This window comes from Mauremys mutica, chromosome 14 (genome assembly GCF_020497125.1).
Source record: "Mauremys mutica isolate MM-2020 ecotype Southern chromosome 14, ASM2049712v1, whole genome shotgun sequence".
Classification (NCBI taxonomy): domain Eukaryota; kingdom Metazoa; phylum Chordata; order Testudines; family Geoemydidae; genus Mauremys; species Mauremys mutica.
In genome coordinates, this window is record NC_059085.1 from 32,650,999 (window position 1) to 32,678,902 (window position 27,904).

Below are 27,904 nucleotides of genomic sequence, written 5' to 3' on the forward strand. Positions count from 1 at the left end.
ACCTTAAAGACTAAAATTTATTTCAGCATAAGCTTTTGTGGGCTAAAAACCCGACTTCATCGGATTCATGCAGTGGAAAATACATCCGATGAAGTGGGTTTTAGCCCATGAAAGCTTATGCTCAAATAAATTTGTTAGTCTCTAAGGTGCCACAAGTACTCCTCATTCTTTTTACTCTACAGACTGATTCTTGTCAGCAGACTTTTGATTATGTACATGGTAAAAATCTTAAGGTAGAATGTTGTTGACATGTAGGATTGTACTTTTTTATTTCAACTTTAGGACGTGAAAGATCTTTTGAACACTGTTTATAAAAAAAAAATCCTCCATTTTTTTTTCTTGAAGAATATGCAGGCTTATTTTATAATGGCATTTAGGCCTTCAAGATTGTCTTAAATGAAACTCTGGCATTGTGTTATAGTCTAGTTTCCATAATGCTATAGAAAAAATATTTAATTGAATGCAATTTTCTGTTCCTGTTACTTTAAAACAGGAAAATAACTAACCAGGCTTATATCATCTAATAGGGTCAGTGGAAAAAGACATTACTATATTTTGGTGCTCTGGGCATTTGTATTTTGATGGCCTAAACTTCCACAGTTCTGGGCTATCATTTATTGGATTATAAAGGCTTTGGGGGTAGGTACACACGCTTATTGTCAAGGATAAAGAATAAATATAGATTGCCGAGTATTTAAAAAAAAAAAACTTTTAAAGGACCAAACTTGTGAGGCATACCTTGTGTTGCTGCTCTGAAAAGTGATTTAGTGAAAACAGCATCTTTTTTTTCTAACAGGTCTGTGTTTTCAACATTATATCTGCTGCTGTTAGTCACCAAAATGTTTTACTTTGGTGGTTGTTCCTGTTAGCACTGTAGAATCAACAAATCTGAGCGAGAGAGAGATGGATTCCATTCATTCTTGTCTATCATCAACCCAATATTTTGCTAAGAGCTTTTCCACACAGTGCACAACGCATACCAGAGATGTGTAAATTGTAGAGCGATCTAAAGTGTTGCACTCTAATTGCCCTGTGTAGGCCCTGCTGACACACTCTAAAAGCTATCTAGTGCATGTTGATGGAGTCCCATTTGAAACAGGGCTACGTTAATGTGCATTGAGAACCTTTTATAGTGCATCAGCAAGGTCTTCATGGGGCAGTTAGAGCACAATACTTTAGCACACTACAGTTGGTATCTCTCTGGTGAGCATTGCTGCACTGTGTAGACAAGTCTTAACTTCCAATCACAAGGCTAATCAGTTACACCTGTGCAAATTATTGAAAGAAATAGGATTCCCTAGGTGTTGTCCAATGTATAATCTGCAGACAGTTAAGATGAATACGTTTAACTTAAGGTAGGATTTAGCCTGTGGAATCTTCTTGCTGATGATGCATGACTAGTGAAAAACGCAATTTGACTTTCCAATCTCAGACTGAGTTTCCAGGTCTGGGAGTTAGAAAAAAATTGTAAGCTGAACACATTTGATGTGGAAACTGGGATAATAATTACAGAGCACCAAATACCATTTTACAGAGTCACTTCTCAGAATAGAGCTTTACTTTAGGTAAATACATATATTGATATATTGTACATAGTACATCACATATCCAACCTACAAATACATTTACTATGTCCCTACTATATAGAGCTCTTCTAAGAAACTCCCATTAGCCTTCTAACTTTATTCCATGTTGCTTTTTAATTAATGTAACCACAGCGTAGTGAGCCTACTGTTTGTCAGATACATCAGAAAAGTGTTTTTTAAACTAATGTAGGATCAAAACTAACATCAAAAAAGATATTTTAAATGAGAAAATTGCTGTGCACGCATATGTATATATATGCATGTGTGTTTACACATGAGGGTTTGTAAGCAGATGTTGTTCGCATCAGATTACTTACTGTGTCTGTTATAGTTTTTAAAATATATGATGAAAATCGACTGGCTACTTTGACTCACAAAGTCCTACAGAGTTCTGTGTGAATTAGGGTGGCCCAAAATAATTTATTTCAATTGCAGTTCTCTTCAGTAGTCTGCAGACTTAGAGAGTCTGGTAACAACAAAAATGCTAGTTGAGTATGAAGTGCCAGAAAATGGCTTCATTGTTGGATGTGTCTGCTTGGCTGTTTACTTTCACTAACTTAACTGTTTTAAATAAGCAAATTATATCAGAGACATGTGTAAGGGAAAAGAGAACTTTCACATGCCTACTAATGATGTGAATGATCTACCTGTCAGTTGACGATCTATTCATGAAGACGAACATGTGCTGTTCTAAAGTGATTTACATGGTTCAGTATGTTTGAAGCATTATTTGCCTCAGTGAAGATGTCATTTTTCACTGCTGTTACTCAATTTGTATAGACAGATTACTCTACGGCTAGAATTCTCTGTTGCTGTGGTGAATTGTTGCAAAAGCTTGCTGTCTATATGGCAGTTCCCTACAACAGTGGTTCTCAACCAGGGTTACGTGTACCCCTGTGGGTATACAGAGGTCCTCCAAGGAGTACATCAACTCATCTAGATATTTGCCTAGTTTTACAACAGGCTACATAAAAAGCATTAGCAAAGTCAGTACAAACTAAAATTTCATACAGACAATTACTTATTTATACTGCTCTATATACTATATACCAAAATATAAGTATAATATTTATATTCCAATTGATTTATTTTATAATTATATGGTAAAAATGAGACTGTAAGTAATTTTCAGTCATAGTGTGCTGTGACACTTTTGTCTGATTTTGTAAGCATGTAGTGTTTAAGTGAGGTGAAACTTGGGGGAACACAAGACAAATCAGACTCCTACAAGGGGTACAGTAGTCTGGAAAGGTTGTGAACCACTGCCCTACAGTGCTAACACTCATCATGAAAAATATTGAATCTAATGCAATTCATATGCAAAAATATTACACTGTCAGTTCAGAAAATAGCCCCTCCTTTTTTACTGCAATGTTATTTAAAAGAGGCAAGATCTGGACCTCAATGATCAAGACTCCTATTCAGCAAAACAGTTAAGCACATGCCTAAGACCATCCCCAAAGTAAAGCACATGCTCAAATGTTTTTATTAATCATGGCCCTTAGTCTTTTATTATTGTTGTTTGTTATCCTCTATCATTGCACCATTTTCCCTTGTTCTTGCTCATTGATTTGTGAACTTCCTTTTGAAACAAAAGGAAGAATACAATACCCAGATTCATTAGTTTTAATCTTTGTCTTATAGAAAGAACCTGCCTATGTTGTAAACCCCCTATACCAGAACTTGTTAAAAGAGTCATTCTAAACTCCATGTAATTGGATGCAATAGTAAACAATGAGCTTGAGGGACAGTTTATTTTTGCTTGTGTAAAACTATTTCTCTGATAAACTGCTTCCGGAATCTGAGAGACAGAACTTGCTCCTTTGCGAGGAAACATCATCATTACAAATCAGTACTGAATGGCCCTCCTTTTGTGAACTATGGCAACTTCTGGAAGTGAGCAGCTACAATACAATTTAAAATTCCATGTGTGATGACTTTTATTGAGCTCCATGTCACAAACTCCCTTTGATTCTTGCTGCTAGAAAATTGGTTTGTCCCACTAACAGGCAGGCACAACAAATATTATGAGTGAGGCAGTGTTATAACTATCAGGTTTCCTATAAACAGATTTAAATGCATCTCCACAGGAGTGTTGTTACAGTAGTGTCTTTGCCCAGAGGCCTATGACTTGATCTAGAAAAATTCTTAAGCACATGCTTAACTTTAGGCACATAGTTAAGCCCACTGAAGTCAATTTAAGAGCATACTTAAGTTTTTTTTGTCCATTTTTAAGTAGCTTCTTGAAGTCACTGAGACTGTTCATGTACTTAAGTTAAGAACTTGTTTAAGAGCTTTGCTGGATTGGGACTATAATAAGCAGCTAGCATGCTCTTCAGCAACCGCTCTGGTTAGCTTATGGAGTGAGAAATATGGATGGGTTTGCAGATAGCTAATCCCCATTCTTTTTGACAGATGATAGATTTCCTTCTGTGCGGTGACAACTTTAGATCTCTGTTTGTTTGTCTTTTATGAATGTGCTGGGACAGGTAACTACCATGATAACAATAATTATGTCATGTTTTTATATGATTATGATTGGGTTACATTTTCCATGTTTCAGTTACCTAAGCTCACGTTAATGAGTTGTTGAGAAGAAAGATGGTGTAGTCACTAAGAGAGCAGTCTGAGAATCTGAAGAGCTGGGTTCAAATCTTGGCCACAGACTTTCTATGTGACCTTGGGCAAGTCACTTCCTCTTGTGTAAAGTGGGGATAGTAACACTTCCCATACAAGTGTGTAGTGAGCCTAGAATGATTGTAGGGTAATTGGATACTGCAATGATAGAGACCAGGAATGGTAGATATCTAAAGCTGAAGTGTTAAAATTTCCATGTGTTAAAGGATCACTAGTACGGTGAACCCATACAAACTTTAAAAGCTGTAACACTTTGCTAAGCCCCATTAGCCCATGATCTTTTTCTGGTGAATCCTTTCCTATCACTGATGGGTACCAATCTGTGTGTAATAGTAACTTACAACTCTCCTCTTCATCCTCCTTGAATGATTTCATTAGAAGATGCCATAATGCAACATTTGGATATCTGTCAACTTGCAATATTTTTGCTCTGGACCCTCCACTAAGGTTCCCTAAATCTGATTTCAACCTGAAAATAAAGCATTTTCATTGGTTCTTACTTATTTTATGCATTTCAGGCCAATTGTTTGTTGTGTTTTTCCCCTTGTTTGATGGCATTTGCCCTGTTGACCACTGTTTTGTCACTGACCTATAAATAACACATCTTTTGGTCCAGTTACAAAGGCTGTGTCTGCCCCTCTTTTGACTTGTGCATTAAACCTATCATTGAGCAAAACATTCCTGGCATCAGACGGGGGAGCTTTAAATTGATACATTCTTTCCATTCCAGAGTGCAAGCAAGAATGATTGTGTGTGTTATATGGGAAAAGAGAAGTAAGCATCTTTCAATTTTATTGCACAATGCCATTTCACATTGTTGCAAGAGTTCCATCATTGAAGAGGCCATTTTAAATCACCCCAGGGACACTGAGACCACTCTGTGAAATGTTTATATCCGGAGCTTTCTTCGGGGAAGTTTGTTGGTGTCACTGGTTGTCCGTACTTTTGGCCTGCATATCCTCCATCCCCCAGAAACTAAATTCTATTTGGAGTATTTTACTCCTGGTACTCATGTGAAATATTGTCTCTTCTCCACTCTACTTTACTATATGTTTAAGATTAACATTGCCTTCCTGCCAAATGTTCAGGCTTCAAAAAGAACTGTAAAAGCAATAACACTGATACTATGTGCAAATACCATGCTTGAAGAAATGTTCTCAATCCATAGGAAAGAAAAGTGAGATTTAATTCACATTCAAGGCATCACAGATACTGAATAGCTAGAAATCAAGCAATAGATAAAAGAAACAAATGGATCTGATTTATTTATTTCAGTATCAAATACATAAAAAGAGATAGAAAGACCAGGCAGAAAAGGGGGGAGTGGAACATTGTGCATTCTGCGATCTTGCCTATCATTTCACGAGCTTCCCGAAAGCCTGTCAATATCAAAAATCTCTACAAATGGTAGGCATGTCACTTTAATCTTTTGAGACAATAAAGTTAATTGCTGCTGTAATTTGATTTATCACCATGTTCAGATGTGTTGTAGCACTGATGTGCAGAGAAAACTCCTGGTATAGTCCCTTCAGAAACGAGAGCTCTTCTCTCTTTTCTCTTCTCTTCTCTTCTCTTCTCTTCTCTTCTCTTCTCTTCTCTTCTCTTCTCTTCTCACCATGTTATCTGAGATTTCCCAGGTATTTATCTCCAGTATTTGCAGAGGTGATCCAATGGCTTGGACAAGTCTAAATGCACAAACATACGAGGCAGCTGTTGCCACTGTAATAGTGTCTCCGAAAGTGCTGGCTCCTGGAAGTGATGCTTTTATTTGCGGTATACAATTGTGTTATATCCTTGGGGGCAGCCGGTTTAGGAAGAAATCACTTGAGGCCAGAGAGCAGACAGCTAACAAAACCACCATTTTATTTACAGACACAGAGAGCTCACTCAGCCGGCTGAAGCTGGCTGAGCTAACCCATAATAATCTAACTCAGTTGCCATAGCAACAAAAACCATGACAACCAAATACACAACATATTGCAATAAATTAACATATATAGGCACCCTGTTAATTTACCTGATAATATCAGGCTGGAGAGGAGCTTTAAGTTACAGCCCATAGTATGGTAGGAGGTGTAGCAGCACCCAGGTGCAGCACCTAGGGGCATTGTGTTACCAGAAGTGGTGGGGGAGTGTGAGCTCATATTTCAATGAGGTTCATCATGAAAGGGGACATCTGGCAGTCTGCTGGGTCACAGGAGACTGGAATTCCCCCCCCCCCCCCTTACTCTAAAATAGCCTGAAACTGATGACTTTCTGGGCAGGTTGAAGAAATTGTTTAATTGACAAGGTTCTATGGAAGATCAAAGGTATTCTTTTGGGAGGGAGAGATGTGGAAGGGTGGATGCGTTTTCTGTTGCTGTGATGTACTGGACAGTTGAGTTATCTGCAGAACCAGTCGGCAAAAAAATTAAGGCACAAGCATTTTTTCATCAGAATTTGCTAATTTGTCAGTTTTGGACAAATTTATGATGGAACCCAGGCAGAGTCCTCATGGATGGAACCCTGCTTGCCAGTCAGATTTTGAAACGTGTTTCACAGACAGGGTTCAGTTGGTTAAGCCAGGTTTCCTTCCAGTTTTCCCACCTGGCTCGTCTACAGTTGGGGAGCCCATATTTCTAGGGTGTACGTGCAGTCTGCTCAGCACTAGGAGTTGTGAGAGACTCGAGCATGTTCACTGTGGGTGGATTCTTCAGAGGTTTTATCTGTGACGTTTGAGAGAACCTCTACTTGAACATGAGCGAATAGCAATTTTTCAGTGTGTGTCGATTTTCATTGGAATGGCAAAAGGCAACAACCTAGCACAGAGACAGCTCCCTCCTTCCTGCCATACTTCAAACCCCTGCACCAAAGCATGGAGGTGCTAGACCATTTCAAAGAAAAAGTCACCAGAATGTTTTAACATAGACAAAACTTACTTTTCTCTAGCCTTATTCTCAGAGCAGCTGAAATGTTTTGCCTGAAAATTAAAAAAAAAAAACAAAGAAAAAGAAACGAACTAAAAATAAAAAAAGGAAATTCACTCTGAGGCAGGCACCCAGCATGGAAAACTTCAGCCTGAATGGTAAAAGTTTGACAAAGTTATAAGCAATAGAAAATAAGATCTTATAATGGGAAGTTCTGGGCAACCTGATTAATAGCTGGTGCCTCCAATCCAATATATAATGGTTAGTTGTTGTATTGGCTGTGTATGAGTGTAGGTGGTCTTTATTATGTGGTTATATGTTTAATTGTTATGGTACTTAGAGATTTTTGCTCTTTAATCAATTTACTTTATAAAAATTCCTTTAGACATTTTGAAAACATTCTCCTATATTTTTGTTTTCCTTTCACTGTGGACTCCTTTAACATCACTTTTTCACTTTGATATATATTTGTCTCACAGAATTCACCATAAGTTTAACAGCTATCTGATGCGGGCATAAAGACTTATATTTTATTTTACTTTTTAACTTTATATTTCAAGTCCTTAAAAAATTTACATAGCTTAGCATTTGAGATATGTAAATTCAGTATGAAACAATCGAAAACACCCTCATTTGTCAGATACAATTAGACTGCCTTTTAACAAGGTTTGAAAAATGTGCTGAAGTGGTGTCACTATGGAAGTATTCCCACAGATGTCTGAGGGGATATGAAAATATTCCCCGGCTATTCCAAATTGATCAGAACTACAGAGGTACACATCAGGCTGCACCAGGTTTGATCATTCAGATTCCCATTAATTTTTAAGCCTTTGTCTAAAATCTGCTATATGAATTATTTACCAGGTTCTTTTTACAAAGAAGTGTGTGTGTGGGGGGGGGGGGGGGAAATAAATGTCTTCAGCTTCTTTTTACTCATTTTACTGTGTCAGGTTTTTTACCCATCTCATTGTCTACTGCTAATACTCCCAGATAAACTGAAATGCCTCTTAGTTCCCTGGTTACCTGCCATACACAATAAATGCACAAGAGGAGAGAATCAATATAATTAATTCAAACCATGGCTGAAATTTAGCTTGTGAATGATAAATGCCTCAATGCTCTTATGGCTGGACAAATCGGAGATTACCTACTTGTGTCTTGATCTTGACAAGTCAACAGAAAAAGCTGCCTAGCCAGCATGGTTCATTGACCACAGCGGCTTGAAGATATTACCAGGTATGTGTATGAGATATCGATGCAGCCTTTCTGATTACATGACAAGGAAGAAAAGTTAGTAAGTGGTGGTGGTGTTTGTTTTTTTTAATATAGTATTAAGTTTCACCAAAGTGAAGTCTTAAAGAGAGAAACATGGAGTTCTGGCTACGTTGCATCACTCTGATTGCACGCAGATATTGTTGTTGGCAATCACTGGGCCCATCTCACTGAATGTAGGGCAGCCCTGAGCGCAGCAATGCAGTTCTATTATTTGGGTTTGATGTGGGAAAGTTACCAGCACCACACATGGGTGGTGGGAACTGGGAAATCTTGGCTTCCTGATCTTTGGATTCTATGGATATTATCTTCCTGTAATGAGCAGAGGGAGAAGAATCAGTGATTAGGGGAGGGTGGGAACTTTTGTTTCCCTGAAACAGAGAGAGTCCTTCTCTTCTCTGGGCCCTACACAAAGTGCATCCTTAATTATTTGGACTCTGTGTTGGCTGGACTCCTTAAGAAGTAGATCAAATGGCCCCCCAAAAATTCCTGTAAGTTGATTAAGTTAAACCAAACAAAACACTTGGCAGTTGAAATAAGCAAGGCTGTTCAAACATTATTTTGGTGAAACATTAACAGTGGGTTAGGTTTAGATCTCTCATCTCACAGTGAGTTCACCTTTGGGAGAAAATAACCAGCCTCTTATATGAATCTTTGATAGATCATTCTCAGCAATTATACTAAACTATTGGCAATTTGACATACTGTTTGATCTCAGTTTTGTGCTTCATAGATCCATTTTTGTGATCTATCATAAGTCACTTTTTATTCCAAGATTGTATAAATTTATATACCTCTTGAGACAATAGTGAAGGATTAGACCAAAGAGGCTAGATTTTTTTACTTTATTTATGTGTCTAAAGATGCATATTGTCAACCTACTTGTTTTTTTTTTTCAAAAGCACCTAGCATTTAACTTCTATTGACTTGAATGGAAGTGTTTAGGTGCTTTGGAAAAACCTGTAAGGTGCCTATTCACATCTTTAGATATATACATACCTTAGAAATCTGGCCTTAACTCCACAAAAGACAGCCTCTCTGTTATAGTATTTTATTTACATTCCCCAGTTCTAATTTTATGGTAAATTTATGCAATCCCCATAGAATAGAAGTTCAAATATAACAAGGGGAGTGCATGTTCCATTATGCATGATAGCCAATGTTGCTACATGCACTGATTTTTATAGAATGTTGAAGACTCAGTCATATTTATATCATCCCAATGGTCTTTGAAAGAAACATAGACCCTGGCTTTCAAATCTACTTGCATTAATGAGCCTACATACTGTTTTGCTCAACCAATGCCAGATGGGATATGCATGTACAAACACAGATGAGTTTTTGCACAACACAGATTCTCATTTACTCTAAGATCCTTTTACACCATTCTGGCAGTGAAGGGCCCTTATAGGAATGAGAATTAGGCTCTAAGTATTTGTTCATTTGAGTTTATATTTGGCTACTGATATCAGAGCAGGCTTTGCACATGTGCAAGCTGGGGCATATTTGTCAAAATGTCATCCGGAAGTAACTATGTCACATATGGTTAGATGCTGCTTGCCAGTTATCCTGCTAGAGGGAAGCCAAAGTAGATGGAATTGGACCAGGGGAATAGAGAAAGGTGAACACCTGGCAAGTTTCATATTTGTTTGGTCTGTTGGGAGATGAACACGGGAGAAGCTTCTCCATGTGGCAGGGGAGTTAATGCTACCGGTCAAAGGGACAGTATCATAGATACTCTACAGGTATTTAGGATGACAGGGTCCTGCACTGAAGTGTTTATAATCTAAGTAGACTATATATGGGGGGGGGGAAGGATGCATATCTAGACTTCATTTTTTTTTCATCCTGTTCCTTCCTTTGCTTTATAGTATAACCCATTTCTGCTTCAGGCCAACCCCATCTGAATTGAGCCCTCTCCTCTCCTTATGGAGTGTTCGGTGTGTGATTCCTTTTGTGTGCTAGAATCTAGACTGCTTTTCCGGTGCTCCTCCATTTACCAGAAGGGCTGGTTTGTGAAGATCTGGGAAGAAACCATAAGATTGGTCTGTTCCCTGTTCTTTTCTACAGAGTGTTGTAAATAACTTACAATAATTTGGATTTAAGCAAAGAGGAATTAAGAATCTGACTGCTTAATCAATCTGAAGCACATATTAGTATTAAGGCTGTCCTTCTTCAACTTCATTAATTACCAAACTACCTAGAAGAAATGAGAATTCAACAAATATCTAGTCATTTGGCAACAGCCCAAGAGCCATTCTGTTACAAATATTAAGGGTGTGATTCTGATCTCACCCCTACGTAAATTTAGACATCAATGAGTGTTTTGCTGATGTAAAACCAGTATAAGGTCTGGATTCAGCAAAATACGCATGTGAGTAATCCCACTGAAATCATTTGGGATACTAGTTACCTATGTATTTAATTACCTTGCTGAATAAGTCCAAAGGAGTATACAGCTAAAGTCTTATTATATCCACGTTGGTCCCAGGATTTTAGAGACAAGATGGGTGAGGTAATATATTTTAATGGACCAACTTCTGTTAGTGAAAGAGAGAAGCTACACACAGCTCTTCAGATCTTGGCAAGGTACTCTGGTCTGGAAAAAGAGCTCAGAGTAGCTTGAAAGCTTGTATCTTTCATCAATAGAAGTTGGTCCAATGAATTATGTTACCTCACCCACCGTGTCTCTTTATACAGCTAAAGGAAATGCATGTGAAACCATTGCCCCCATAAATATGTTCACTTTTCCATATTCCAAATCATACAAAAGACTCCCACAAAATCCACACTAAGTACCGGAAAAATGAAGATAACAAAACATAAATGCATGCCTCAAAAGTAACATTCTTGTTTACTGATGAAACATCATTATTTATCAGTCCTTCTAATGGCTACAGCAGTACTGCTTATCTTTGTACTTTAACTTCCATCCCTTTCAATATGTTCCATGAAGAGTTTCCATATGTTGAAAAATGCCTCCCCCCGCCACCTCCCGCCTTCTCCTCTCTTTTAGCAATCACTTTCTCAAGAGATGAAATCTGAGTATGGTCATTCCACTTCTGCTGGGGGAGCACTGTTCTAAAATTGCTCTCCTTTCTATCTTTAATGCATAAATCATAAATATCATATAATCTATAATACATCATAAATCAGACTATCGTTAATCCATGCTCCCTTCTACACCCAAATCATTTCGGGGAATAAACTCCTAGAACACATGACATTGATTCAGAGGGGATAATAAAGTTGTTATCATACATGGAGCACATTGTACACTATTCTTTCCTTTGAAGTGCCAGAGGGTAGGATCTTTTTTATAATGGAAATGCCAAGAAACTTTCCCCACTTCCTCTTCATAGTGCCATGCACTTACCTTCTCTCTGGGCATGTATCACATTTGTAGGAACAAGGATGAGGTTAATAGATTTTAAAAGAAAAACACAATTTGCTGATAGTTTGGGGCCATCATCCAGGTATGTATAATGAGAGCAAAAAGACTGCAAGGAATGGACTTAGTGATCGATTTTGTGCCACTGGGGATGCTAGTGAATGTACAGACATTATTTTCTTTTTCTGTTTGCTGACATTTCCCTACAGATAGTGCAGCAGCATTAAAACTCTTTTACAAGAGTTCTGAATCTTCTAGTTGAGAATTATAGAACTTTAACAAAATGCAATGCACTCTTTGCTTGGGAAAAAAATATTTCAAAGGGGCTTGGCATTCAGAGATGCTGAACAATTCTCGGTGACAAACTGGAGTTGTCGCTCTTCAGCACTGCTGAAAATCTGGACAATAAAAAACACTTTTTATGATCTTTCGCTCAACATATTAGACCATAAAAGGCAGATGATTTTTTGTTTGTTTATTTGTGTCTACAGCATTACAAGCACTGCAATTTTCGTTTTTTTCCCCCAGAGAGCATTTACTAAAGTATATTGTCCATATGCTGTCTTTGAGAACACAGAATCTTTACAGTCTCCTTGACGGCATATGCAAGGAGTTACATATTTATTTTCCAGTTCAACCAGGTTTGGGGGGTAATGGTTAAAGAGGTGACTAAGCAGAGATTGAGTGTTCTGTGCAAGGAAGGATTAACTCTGCTAGACATCTAAGCTATTTTAAACACACATTGCAGCTTGTTACTTTATACATTTAAACAAGACTTTGCTAGTGGTGTTAACAGAAGATTGCACCATTATGCTTGATGCATTGAATATTAATACACATATGTCTCTATAGTACAAAATACTAAACCCTTTGAATTAATTATTCCAAAGGACATTCAAATAAATATGTAGCACCAGTTCTTCATCTGCTGTTAATCAGTGCAGTTCCATAGAAGTAACTGGCAATACTCCGGTTTATATCAGGTGAGAATCTGATCCATAGATTATACTGCTTCTATACAAGGCAATGCGGCCTTCTACTATAAACAACCTGGGCTAATAAACTAGTGTTAGTCATGGATTTTACAGTTAATTAGATCAGAATTCCTTTTAAATTTACCAGTGCTATGCACAATAAAAAGACTGAAGTCCAATGAGTATAATATCTAAGCTTGTCATCCTGTGTACCATTGGGTCTGGTCCTGTTCAGATGTTTCAACTTCATCATTAGCATGGTTATTTTTTAATTTTATCTAGCAAGTAAGTTGCACATTTAGGGTAAAATGTTGCTGCAATATTGCCCTCATTAATAAAGTTCTCATTAATCTTGTTAGGTTGCTTTCTCCTGCATTGTATAGCCAGGCTGTGATCTGAAAAGATCAACACTGAGAATCTTTCAACTGCAAGATCACTTAATTTGTGGAATCTTGACAAAATCTGCTGTTGGTCTCCAGGAATCCAAGAAAGTTGCTGGTAGTGTAGTGATAGTGTCTCTATTACAGTATGTCTTTTTTTTTTCTGGCTAGGACAAAAATGCAAGTCCATATTGTGATGCTGTATGGATTCTGGGGGACACTTGAGGATATTATGAATATTCATATTGTAAAATTGCAATGAGTTGTGCCAGATATGTCAAGTAACTTATGTCCAAAAATGTTATGATTTGCCAAATATGACAATCCCATTTATATGTTTCCATCATCTCTGTATTATGAGTTATGGATATGTATGTATGTCTGTATTTCAGACTTGGGCTATGATTCTGGGGGACACGCCCAGACAGTTTGGGCGTCAGCTCTGCCTAGTCTGCTTGATGGCCCCTTAATGACCATCAGCTATACAACTGACCCATTGAGAGAAAGCAGATGCACCTTATGACTCAGCAAGGCGTACAGGGCATGCCTATGGACAGAACTTTAAGGCCTCCAAGCCATGTGCTGGGCAGCTTCTAATTTGATAGCACAGGCCACATGGCAAAAGACTATAAAAGGCAGCTGCATCTTTTCCATTTTGTCTTCAAACCAGCTTCTTACCTCTGGAGTAACCTTTCTACAATGAAGCGCTGAACAAAGGACTAAACGACCCATCCAAGCTATGGATGTGATCCAGAGGGACTTTCAAGCCAGCAGACTCACCAATAGAAACCTGATATATGGACTTTTAAGGCTTTGTATGTATGTAACTGCTTTACCATTTAACATCTCTCTTCTTGTTCTTTCTTTTTTCTTTATAATAAACCTTTAGTTTTAGACACTAAATCTTTTGTTTCCATGTACAACTGGCTTGGGATCGCATATTCAGTCCAGTAAATCAAATCCATTACTTCCCTTTTTTTGGCATTCCTCAAGGTTGTCCTTCCCCAGTTTACAGCTATTCCTTTGCTCTTATGTCCATCAAGTTGGTTGCTATTTTGTCCCAGGAACGTCCTTTCTCCTTTACCTCTTTTAGCCCCTTCTCATTGGCTTGAAGCTTCCCATCCAGTGTGTTCAGCTGAATAGCAATTAGCCCAACTTCTATATCAAGAACTCAGACCTCCTCACTACCAGGGAGTGTCACATTTTGTCTGATTCTCTGTTTAATTCTTCAAGCAATCAATGTATTGACTGATTTTCCCAGGGGGTAAAAGACTACAAACTATGCCACAGACTATGATCAGGAGTCTGTCTCTGTTGAATCCTCTTGCTGCTGAGCTGCTGTGGTGAGTTCTTTGAAGACGTTCATTTTTACCAGGCATGATTCTCCCTTGTGCCCCTCACCCCAAGCTTTCTTGTGTCTATTTAAACTCCCCACAGTCTAATATCTTGCAGGAATGCTTCTGAATTTGGGCACTTAGATGCTCAAATAAGATTACATTTTGGCCAGTTTGCTGGAGCAAAATCGAAGTGTGGCTGTTCTAGTTGTTCTCCAAGAATCCCACCCACAAACTATTCAAATTACGGGTTGATGTGCGGATGGGGAACAGGGGAAAAATAGATAAAGCAAGGATTTCTTTGCACAGGACTTCTGCAACTCACAGTGGGCTAGATTATGGGAGTGCAGTGGGAATATACAGTTTGTGTTAGGCCATGCTGAATCACTATGGCCAGACAGCTCTTGGGGGAAGTGGGATCCACTTCCTTTTCCACTTTGAGGATATTTGTGCACAGAAGGAGCAGCCTGCATTTGCCCCTAGCTCTTAAACAATATGTATGGTGGGGAAGGAAACCTTCCCACAACCTGCCCTTTGAATGCAGGTATTCATACTAGGCACATGGCCAATACAGCCCAATGTGTCTTATCCGGACAACTTTGTTATAAAGTACTGATTTTAATTTCTAGCCAGTAATATGTATGTCTACCATTGAGGGTGTGTCTGCTATTTGGTATCCAAGCTGAAACTTTGGTTTCCATTGGCTCCACAGCCTCTGTGAAATGATCATATCACAGAAACATCAAGGGCAATTTCTTTTTATCAGGTTAAGAGGATGTGACCATTTCTTACATTGTTGATCTTGCTTGCATGCTTCATGCATGTTTAAACAAGAAGGAGCAGCTTACAAAGGGTTCTGTGTGAGAACTTAGGAATTCACTCCACCATTTGATCCAAAATAGCATAGATCTTTGACCTTCAGCCAAACTGCGAGTGCCTCTCTTCCCAAACTTGTTGGGAGGGACAAGTGTGCTGAAGGCTGAAATCTGTGCATCAGGGACTTGGATTTGTGGCTCGAGGAGACAAGAAGTTGTATGTTTTAAGCCATCCTGATTTGAGGAGGTGGAAGCATTTATTTTTGTTGTACTTGACTGATTGGGTATTATTATTCTTTTATTTTATTTATTTGTATTACCATAGCACCTAGGAGCCCCAGTCATGGATCAGGATGCCATTGTGCTAAGTTCTGTATGGCAACAATGCTTAGGTTGTGATTTCCAAAGGTTCCTAAGTGAGTTGGGCACCCTGCTTCCATGGAATTCTGGTTGGAGTTGGGTATCTAACTTCCTTAGATGCTTTTGAAATTCCCAGGATGAATGCTTCCTTAAATTCTTTATACATCTAAATAAATAAAATACAGTCTGTGTTTTTAGATCAACAATGATTTTTCAACTAACTCTAATGCTGTCATTTTCTATTGAACTAATGATTGGCAGTCATGTATTTCCTAATGTGGCACTATTATTCTTACTTATGTACAGTCTGACGTAATTAATCTCAGTGCAAAAAGATAAGAATATGGAGTGATTATGGTTCACAGCATTTTACTATAGACAAAATCTTCCTCAACACATCATAGCCACAACTTGTCACTCATCTGTTTCATAATATTCAATATTGAATTATTGTATAATTAAATATTAACATAATACAGTGATTATGCCCATGGTGTAGCATAGAAGTAAAATTTTAATTAACGATGAGTTATTTAATATGAAACAGTTGAAGGTGATAAAAAATATGTTTCAAAATATCCATGCAGAATAAATATCCTGTGGAATAAAATGTGATAACCACATACATGAATTGTAATAGACTTGCAGAGACTATGGTAATTTATTAGTATGTAAGTGATATAAGGGAGCAATTCTAGCTTTGACACTTAGCACTGTGCTTACTGGCTAAGGACTGAATCCTGCCACTCTATCTGGGAGTGCTGACTGGTATACCAGTATAGAGCCCCATTGAAATATCTGTATAGGATACCATTGCACCTATGCTCATTGCTCATACTAGTATGCAGAGAGACTATAACTTCCTGGGAAGTGTTTTGTGACATATTTGCTGGGGTAAAATGCTGTGCAACAATAAGTGTATTGTAAAAATAGACTTGATGGCTACTAAGTATATTCAGTGTAGTATGATTAACATACAGGCAAGCACCCTGCGTCTGAGACTTAAATGACTTTTCAAACAAAAGGCCACAGTTATTAGGTGAACATTAGAATATGTTCTGCCGTAGTTTTATTTCATTTAATTAAACATAATCAACTTTTAGGTGAATTTGATGAATGTTAGAGTATTGGCAAGAGCATAACATAGCTGTGTATTCCCCTATTTATGTGGACCTGTAACGTGAACTTGTACAGGGATTTTTCATGCCAAACAAGAAAATATACTTTATAGCATGAAGAAACATGGTGGAAGCTCCTCTAAATGGTGTACCTCTCTTTTCATACGCACACCACCACCATCTCACCTATTATAGATTTAAGCTTCAAGAATCAAACTGTTTTTTTATATCATCATTGGCATAGTTGAAATCAGGTCCCCTAAAGTGAAAGCTTATTGGAGTAGTTCAAAAAGTTGTGTATGTACAATTGTGTTTTGAATTAGTATGCAATTTATTGTGAAACGCTATTTTCCCCTCCCTCAACTATATATTTTGTTTTTCCCCTTTGAAACTGTGCTCTGCCTTGTTAACATATATTATATTATTGAAGAGAGAGCCTGACATGACATAACTCAAAGTCATATATTATCCAAGAAGTTATTAAAAGAAACCAGTTATTCAAAATAACCTGCTGTTAAAGAAATTATAGTTGTTCCCTCTTTGTTCATCCTACTGATAGAAATGTGATGGATTATATATATATTAACCATATCCTTTTTTGCAGTGCATTGCATGACTGAATTCAAACACATGTCCAAGTTACTCACAAGGTTGTAATAGGAATATTTTACCCTGCAATACCTAAAATAGTAGTTATTGCTTTGTAATCTATTTTCTCAATTCTCTTCTCCACAGTTTCTTATCAATCTGGTGCAGTCACATAGTGTAGATATTAATGTTGCAGGCTATTTTCAATGCACTTTGTGAACGGTCAAATACCTTAACCTGTTTCAAGATTTTCATTAATAATATTATTTCCTGTTTTAATTCTGTTTAAAAATATACCAAAGCCAGCCCCTTTTGAGAATAATAATAATAATAAAAAACTCTGTCTTGATACATGTTTGATCATTTGTCCATTAAGCACTCACAAAGAGCAGGCACAGTAATTGTTTTAGCTATAGATATTTTATCTGGTTTCATATATAACAACTTCCACATCATCAGCATAGTCAGCATTCCTGATACATCCTAAATTGATTAGTAATTTATTTTTGGAGCTGCAATAATCACAGTATATTGAGAAGGCATAGCAATCTTGATTATTAATATCAAAAAGTTAAGGAATTAATTAAGAAGAAGTAGAGACTGCAGATTTTGAAACTAACACAAATACCAAACCATTATTCTGAATTAATTTTTACAATACAAATGTGAAAGGATTTATTAATGATTGTTGAGGAATATTAAACTATAAAGTATGGTCCAGTGGTTGAGACTCGGGAGACTTGGGTTGAAGTCAATGGAAGGCTTTTTTATTGATTCTAATGGAATTTATCTCTGAGGATAAGACTGGGACATCCCCTAGCTCTAACATACATACAGGGAAGAGACCAGGAAAATGCAAAACAGTAAATGTGTCATTAGAAAAAGAGTATGTATTATAGGTAGCACTTGTCAAAAAAGGGTGGTGGAGTGAAAATCTGTAGAAACGTTTTTTTCTATTTTTTGTTGAAATTCTCAGCAATAATTATCAGGGATGTGTTCTCCTCTCCAATCAATGTGAAAGGCCTCCATGAACCTGTGCTGCTCTCCCCACATGGATAGAATCCCACTGTCTTTTAAATAAAGTTCAGGTGGACTCTGCAAAATATCTTTTTTTTTTTGTAACTCAGGCATGAACCTTCTACAGTATGGGGAAATCCAGAAAACATATCTTCAAGATTCACTGCCTCAGTGAGGAGCAGTAGATGCTTACTCCTCCCTCCCTTACTATCATTGGTACCTGCTTGTGGGAGAGGTGGTGGGGAACAGGAGCAGAGGCACTTTTGTCAGTAAGTGGGAATGGAAGCACAAGTACCCACCTAAGACCTTAGTCCTGGAAATGCTGTGATTTTCATTGTTACCATTTCAAAATGGAAGCATCACATCAAGGCATCAGACCTGTCAGTCATATAGGAGAAGCTTTCTCCTTCTTTGAGACTTAGGCCTGGTCTACACTAGGGGGCTGAGGGGGATCGATCTAAGATACACAACTTTAGCTACGAGAATAGCGTAGCTGAAGTCGACGTATCTTAGATTGACTTACTTCACGTCCTCGTGGTGTGGGATCGACGGCCGCCGTTCCCCTGTCGACTCCACTTCTGCCTCTCACCCTGGTGGAGTTCCAGAGTTGACAGGGAGCACGTTCAGGGATCGATGTATCACGTCAGACGAGACACGATACATCGATCCCCGATAGATCGATCACTACCCGCCGATCTGGTGGGTAGTGTAGACATACCCTTATGTCAGTCTCATGTGTGGCTGTTGCCTTTCCCAGGGGATATACATCCAGGTAGAAATTGTGTATAGATAGAGAAGACTGCTAAGAGAATCTTGCATCACACTCTGTATTCTGGCCCTCCACACTGTTATGCGGTTGTGGTGGAGCATGTGTCCTGTGTGAGTAAGATTGATCTCTTAGTTCATTGGAAGCTGTACATGTTTATGAAGTGTGTGTATATGTGCAGGGAGAGGTAGAAAGATTTACCAAATTTTTATACCAAAGAGAAATTACTGAAAACTAACTGAAGGTTTGGAATGTGTATAACATGGGAAGGTGGGAACAAGCTCTAAAGTTCAGATCCAAGTCTGATACTTCCTAGAGTTTTGGTGTGTTGACTTTGGCGCTTGACTCGGGTCAATCTCTACTTTTAACATTTGAAAAGTAGATCTCAAGCAATTGTTCCTACTGGCAAAGAACATAAAAAGAGAACAAGGTATACAGTGAGAACACTTAAAATCCTACTGTGAGTTCTACAGATAAAACTAGTTCTAGCTGTATTCCACATTTTAAGTAGAGGGAATATGTCTTAAACATTTCATAGTTCTAACAATGGCATAAAGTGTGTCAACTGCAAATAGCTTAAAATAAAGGCCAGACTTTCAAAATCAGTAGAAAAATAGGGCTTCTGTATCTTAGTTTGGACACTCAAAATTGAAGCACACAAAAAGCAGTGACCCCTGGGAAAATTTGGCTGCACCAGTTAGATGTTCACCTGTGCAACTCCTGCAAACGGGAGAGCAGGCAGCATTTGGGAGATGAATCTTGGAGACTGGCGTGGGATTGACTATAAAATCGAACCTATTATTGAAAGGATAGCTCTCACATTTCTAGTATAGGAGTGACTATGCTAATATTGTGTTAAGCATCTGAACACCTGGAGTAGAAACTAGATATTCATAGGAGCACATTGGGAGTGACCAAAGTGATACTTCATTTTATAAAGAGTTTTGTGTCATCTCTTCTGACAAACCTGACTCTTGAGGCTTAATAAACATTACCACTATCTTTACCCACTGTTTAGGGTGTTTAGACAGTTTAAACTCACTGCATCAAACTCTGATGTTTATGTGGAGTGTGTATTTCTTTTCCCATTTACCTTTGTAATTGCATTTGTTTAATGAAAGATCTTCTAAGGAAGCACACAGCAAAGATACAGTGCCACATTCCATTATTTCCATCAAGATTATCTATAAGTGCTTCCATATTAATTGTCCTGGGATTTAAGATAATTCTGCAAACGGTCACCTTCCCACCTCAGAATTCATTTCCCATATTAAACAGATTGCCCTTCAGCCTTTAATACATTAAAAGCCTGGTTTACAAAACCATAAACAGTAACATGAGTGAGTTAAATCTCACTAACAGTGCAATTTACATCAGTTGTTAGTGTTAATTTATGAGCAGACTTTATTAAACCCATTTAGTTTTCTAAAAGGACTGTAAATTAATTCTGTGATTTGGGACACACTGAAGTTATTATTGCACAGCACCCTATGAAAACATTTTAACATCCCTTGTCTGCACAAATACATTGTGATGCTGTGAAAGCTTCATCAATTCTTTGGTGTGTGTACTGCTGCAACCATACAATGGTTTTCTTTAACATACAAGAAAATTCTGTTGCTAATTAGATATTTCCTGTTTAATTACATTTGCTTGCACTGATACAATTGAGCCCCATTTGGGCGTTATGGATAATGGTTAAGGGGATTGTTTCTTGACAGTCCCAAACCATGTATACAGTATGTCCATGGCTGCTTACTGTTTCCATTAAAAAAGAATTGCCAATAAGTGCATGCAACACATTAAACAATAGAAAACAACTATATATATCGATAGATATAAAAAAAACCTTGGTTAAAAATATATTATTGGATGAACACTTCTGTTATTTATAGAATAATTTATTTTAAAAAATACTGCAAAATGCTACATATGGAATAAATTATTCAATATAAAATTGGAAAATTCTCTGAATGAAATATTTAAAAATCAATTTTATTCCTTTGTGTTCAAATATCATCAATAGTGTAAAATACAAGACACTTATGAAGTGTGATCAAATACCTTCCAGAGCAGAGATGTGAAAAGGTAAATTTAACACCTCACAGGTGTTAAGAGCCATAAATAACAAATGTTCAGCTGTAATTTAATCCTTTTGTCAGTCAAAGTATTCGCTACAGAGAAAATGTCTTGCTGAGAATGTTTTGTTTAATGGAAATGCTTGTTTGTTTGAGTAGCAAAGTGTTATTTTTATTAGAATGGCAAAGAACATGGAACTCTTTCCCAACAATGTACAAACCCACAAAGATGTTTAAAGATGATGGCCTTTATTGGTAGCAGTAGCAATAATAATGATGTATATTCCATCAGCAGTGTTACACAAACCAAGCAAAGAGAAGTACACGGGTCCTAATCCTGGATGCTATGTTTGTAGCACTTTGTGCAATGTTTGTGAAGTGGGTTACCCTACTGTATTTTAGATAATTAAATAATTTCTAGTGTTAGCAATAAGTATCTTGAAATTAAATGGGGGAGAAAATTGATGAGCCAAACCTTGTGGTCCTTACTCAGTTTTACTGAGTCTTTACTATTTATTTCAGTGGGTGTAGAGAATAAAACCTAAGTAAAGCCCTCAGGTTAGTATTTAAAGAGAAAATATATCATTTATATTATTGTATCTTATTTAGTGTATTGAGAGTTCATATTAATTGAGGCCTTGGTCATGCAAAGACTTGAAGCACATAAGTAGTCCCATTGAGTTCAATAGGACAACTTATATGTTTGAACTTATGCATGTCATGAATAGTTAGTAAAGGGTTAAAAATAGTACCTGGTAGGCACCTGACCTGAGGACCAATCAGGGAAGAGAATTTGAAATTTCTAGGAGGGAACTTTTTCCCTCTGATCCTGTGTGTTTTGTCTTTAGCCGTCTGGAGTTACAAGAGTCTAGACGATTTAATCAAGTCTCTACAAATTCCACCTTTCTGAACTAAATTCTTCTAGTCAAGATAGTGAGTATTAGAAAGATACTTTGTGTCCTTGCCTAATAATCCTATGCTTGCAATTCTGTGTGTTTGTTATTGATTATTCTTAATTCTGCTTGTACTGGTTGTACTGAGAAGGAGAGGGGATTCTCTCCAGAATTTAGCAAGGTTATACCCTATGAGTGTCCAGCTTGGACTCATAGAGATTCTGTATTTTCTTGTTTTTCTTTTAATAAATTCTTTCTATAAAGATTTGATTAAATCCCTTCCACTGTGGATATAGGGGGAGGGGCTAAGACATTCTCTCTCAGTGATTCACAGAGTTGAATCGGTGTATATCTCTCCAGAGTGGCTAGGAGAGAGGGAGGGGGGGAAGTGGGCTGCTTCCCTGTGTGTGTGAGATTCAAGGAGTTTGAATCAAGGTATCTCTCTCTCCGGAGCAGGCTGGAGAGAGGGAAGAGAGGGGAGGGGGAAGGTTCCTCCTCTGTGAGTTGATCTGTGTTCCCAGGGAGTGTCTTTGAAGGGAGACAGGGGGGAAACAGGGGTGTCCCGGCCCACATAATTGACCGAGGTGGTGGCAGCAAAAGGGGAGACCTACCCTAGGATTTTGGGGTGGGGGAAGACATGCGGGTCCTCACTTTGAAACCCCCCAGTTTCAAGTGAGGGTAGACTCTGACAATGCAATAAGTGAAATTTCATGTAGGATCAGGGGTGGGGGAAAAGGTGTAAAGATATGTAGATTGGGTGAATTGGCTGTAGCATGATAAAGAGCATTGATGTCTCTAGAATAGTTATCAAAGAGTTGTAAGGGTAGAAACAATTTTTTTTGGTTGGGTTTTTTTTTTTTTTTACAGCTAAATGATAATTAATGAATATAAGTTTCATAGATTATTAGAGTTGGAAGGGACCTCAGGAGATCATCTAGTCCAACCCCCCTGCTCAAAGCAGGACCAATCTCCAACTAAATCCCCAAATGGCCCCCTCAAGGATTGAACTCACAACCCTGGGTTTAGCCAGCCAATGCTCAAACCACTGAGCTATCCCTCTCCCTGTGTTTAATTCAAAATGGTAATTTTTTTATTGGGTAAGTAAATACCCAGAGCCCCAGAAATAAACTAAAAAACCCACAAATGTTATATGAAGATGGGAAAACAGAATGGCATCTATTTCAGGAAAAAGGAACAGGGTGTATTAAGTTTGCATATAATCCACCATAAAGCCCTAAGGACTGGAACTCTATCACCTTGTTATTTCTTACCACTATGCATTCTTAATTTCTTATCTTAACATCTATGAAAGACTTTTCTTTTTAAAGGAATCTTTCAAAAGCTGTTGGAAACAGTATTACATCCCCAGAGTATAAATTGGCTCTGGAAAGGCTATTTATTGTCCGAGGGTGCTGTCACTTATTAGATATCCTAGTGGCTAGTTTGAGGATATGCAGTTCCGGGGATGCTCAACCACCCTTTATCTCCTCCCCTCTGCTGTTCAGTTAAATTTTCATCAAACATGGTTGTTATTTATCTAAATCACCTTTAATCTCTCTAGAATTGCTCCAAACATCAACAATTCCATTTCCTGGAACCCTTCTCCCAACATTCCAAAGCTGACAATGTATGTTCATTCTGGTTTCAATTTCTACATTTCAGTTTAATAGTTCTTCACATTTTTCCTCACTTGAGGCATACACCTGAACTAAGTTTCTTAAAATCAGTCGAATCCCTGTTGGAAGAGAATGTCTGTCTGTGTGATAATGCCTGTATCTTTAATATGTTTGGGCCCTCTCCTGCTCCCTTTGAAAATCAATGACAAACTCTTATTGATTTCAGTGGGAGCAGGATCAGAGCCTTGGAGAGACAAGGAATATTAAATGCAGCATGTGCTGTGACTTAATATGCCAAATTCTGCTTCCAGTTGTACCACTGCAACCTCTGTGCAGATTAAACTAGTGTACTTGAGATAACCTGGCCTGAGATAGGTAATGTTACCTAAAATGAGGGGGGGGTTGTGATATTTTTGTTCGATTATTTTATATATTGTAGAGCCAAATGGTCTGATTTGGCTCCCTTCGCTCACATTGACCAGTGCAGTGGTTCTCAAACTTTTGTACTGGTGACCCCTTTCACACAGCAAGCATCTCAGTGTGACCCCCCCCTATAAATTTAAAACACTTTTAAAAATATTTAACACTATTATAAATGCTGGAGGCATAGCAAGGTTTGGGGGTGGAGGCTGACAGCTCACAATCCCTCACGTAATAACCTCGCAACCCCCTGAGGGGTCACGACCCCTAGTTTGAGAACCTCTGGACTCAAGGATTAAGCGTGGGACTACTAAGAAAGTAAGAGCTTGTGTGCAAGGTCCAAGACAATGCATATGACAGTGACATGTTTTCTAAAGCACACTAACATGTTGCTCACTAATTGGGCCATGTGGTCCCTTCTCATACACAGTAAAAGTTTCTTAGTGTGCCTTACCGTAGTGCTGTTTGAAACAGTACTATATTAAACGACACTAGGAAACTTTCAGTGTGCACGAGCAAGGTCTACACAGACCAACTGGTGTACTTTAGAAATCACTTCTCCTGTCCCCCTCTCCCAGTGGCCACACTGTGTGGACATGCCCTAAATTACTACTTATTGGGGGCGGGGTGATGGGGTGGACTAGGCCATGAGGTCCCCTGCTGGAGGCCTCTCAGCCCTGCCACATCTCACCCCAGAAAAGGGCAGGGGAGAGGGTCCTCCAAGCTGCCTAGAGTGGCTGTATGGGACTCAGCCAATCAGAAGGGGCTGCAGGAAGAAGCCAATCGCAGCTCAGAAGGCTAGTATAAAAAGAGCTTCCTGGCCTGAGTGAGTTCAGTTTCTTGCTGGAGGAGTATGGATGGTGTGCCTGGCTGGCTGAGGGAGCTATAGGACCTTGGGCAGAGCAGTGCTGGCAGAGACTGGGGTAGGGTGGGTGGAGCAAGAAAGAGCTCCAGGCTGGCTGCTGCGACTCAACCAGGACAAGGCCCTAAGGTAAGGCTGCAGAACATGCTGAGGCCACAGGAAATCATAGCAGCTTAGTTAAAGGGACATGGCAGATGGCTGCTGTCCTTGGGGTCCTTGGGCTGGGACCCAGAGTACAGCATGGGCCTACGTCCGCCCCCCCCAGCAGCCACTGTCGAAGTGGCCTGGACTTGGAAGCTCCCCGGAAGGCAAACTGAACTGGTTAGCAGCCCAGCTGGAGAGCTGGGTCCAAAATGGCACAGAGAGGCAAAGAGTCTCCAGAGAGGGAGCCCTGGTGGATGCGGTCCCACACCAGGGCTGGGGCTGCTTGCAGAGTAGGGGCAATTTGAGAGAGCCCAGAAGGAGCTGAGACGGTACGGGAATTGATTTTATCTGACATGCAGACTGTGTATTACTCAGCTGGAGGGCTGAGTCACTGAAGACTAACCACAAAGCAGAGACACAGTGCAGGTGTAATGCCAACAGACCCTGGTTGTCAGCAGGTGGGATCGAACCTGGAGCCTAGTGCATGAGCCTCTACAGCATGAGCTAAAAGCCAGCTGGGTGTAGAGTAGACTCATTTTAACTTTCTCTAAGTGGTCTTGGTGCCACTAGATGGGACAGTAGAAGCAGCAAAGAATCCTGTGGCACCTTATAGACTAACAGACGTTTTGCAGCATGAGCTTTCGTGGGTGAATACCCACTTCTTCGGATGCAAGTGGTGGAAATTTCCTGGGGCAGGTATATATAAGCAAGCAAGAAGCAAGCTAGAGATAACGAGGTTAGATCAATCAGGGTGGATGAGGCCCTGTTCTAGCAGTTGAGGTGTGAAAACCAAGGGAGGAGAAACTGGTTCTGTAATTGGCAAGCCATTCACAGTCTTTGTTTAGTCCTGAGCTGATGGTGTCAAATTTGCAGATGAACTGGAGCTCAGCAGTTTCTCTTTGAAGTCTGGTCCTAAAGCTTTTTTGCTGTAGGATGGCCACCTTAAGATCTGCTATTGTGTGGCCAGGGAGGTTGAAGTGTTCTCCTACAGGTTTTTGTATATTGCCATTCCTAATGTCTGATTTGTGTCCATTTATCCTTTTCCTTAGAGACTGTCCAGTTTGTCCGATGTACATAGCAGAGGGGCATTGCTGGCATATGATGGCATATATTACATTGGTGGAAGTGCAGGTGAATGAACCGGTGATGTTGTGGCTGATCTGGTTTGGTCCTGTGATGGTGTTGCTGGTGTAGATATGTGGGCAGAGTTGGCATCGAGGTTTGTTGCATGGATTGGTTCCTGAGCTAGAGTTACTATGGTGCGGTGTGCAGTTGCTGGTGAGAATATGGTTCAGGTTGGCAGGTTGTCTGTGGGCGAGAACTGGTCTGCCACCCAAGGCCTGTGAAAGTGTGGGATCATTGTCCAGGGTGGGTTGTAGATCCCTGATGATGCGTTGTAGGGGTTTTAGCTGGGGACTGTATGTGATGGCCAGTGGAGTCCTGTTGGTTTCTTTCTTGGGTTTGTCTTCCAGTAGGAGGCTTCTGGGTACACGTCTGGCTCTGTTGATCTGTTTCCTTATTTCCTCGTGTGGGTACTGTAGTCTTGAGAATGCTTGGTGGAGATTTTCTAGGTGTTGGTCTCTGTCTGCGGGGTTAGAGCAGATACGGTTGTACCTCAGTGCTTGGCTGTAGACAATGGATCTTGTGGTGTGTCCGGGATGGAAGCTGGAGGCATGAAGGTAGGCATAGCGGTCGGTAGGTTTTCGGTATAGGGTGGTGTTGATGTGACCATCACTTATTTGCACTTATTTGCACCGTGGTGTCTAGATGGGACAGAGCACCTCACACAGAAGGTCGTGGGTTACACAGGCACACACACTTGGCCAACAGGGATGCTCACAAGAGGGGAGTGCCACCTGTCACAGAATGTAAAGATGGTAAAATCTGCCTCTGAAGTGCTTTGAACACCTGGATCTAGTGTCAGCACCCCATATAAGCATCTAATTTGGTATGCGGTATGTATGTATTGATTTTTATAGAAGGGGCATTTCAGATCCAATTTCTAATGTCCACATCTATGTTAAATAGGACCTTTGTTTAAAATGCATACACGTATTACAGGGATGGTTGCCAGTGCAAAGTCCTAAAACAGAAAATAGATCTGGCTGTATGGAGGCAGTCACACTATATGTCTGTGTGGGAGGTATATGAAACACTGATACTGACTGCACTCTGGTCAATAACTTGCACTTTCTGTAGTTCAAATTGTACATATGCAGGCTGTCAGGTGTCACATTGTATCTGATACTTTGTGACAGATTCAGTACAGTTCTTATCTGTGAGATTGAGTATTTGGACTAAATGTTCCAACACCAACGCTTATGGCAAAGAGCCAGTGAACTGTTTGTCATGCAGATGCAAATAACTGACATTGGACTGGTGGCATTTTGCTGGAGAAAAGTCTGCTTTACTGTAGAAGAAAGTTTACTGTTTGTATTTCAGGTGTAGTCAGTACAGCAAAAATCTCTATTTTAAAACTATGTATGCAAGTAGCAAAGTACAGTTAGATGTCTGATTCTAATATTTCAAGTAAATATAGAAAAATTTAATAACATTTAAGAACCCATTTTAACATTGTAACAGTGTCTTTTTATAGCTCTTTTCTTTTCTTTTATTACTTATGATCCGTTTATTTTTAATGTGGTTACTTCTATCCTGAAGGTTACAGGCTGATTTAAAAAATAATAATAATAATTGCAAAGTATTTACAAGCTGATATGCAAACTATATCAAGGGAACATTTCATG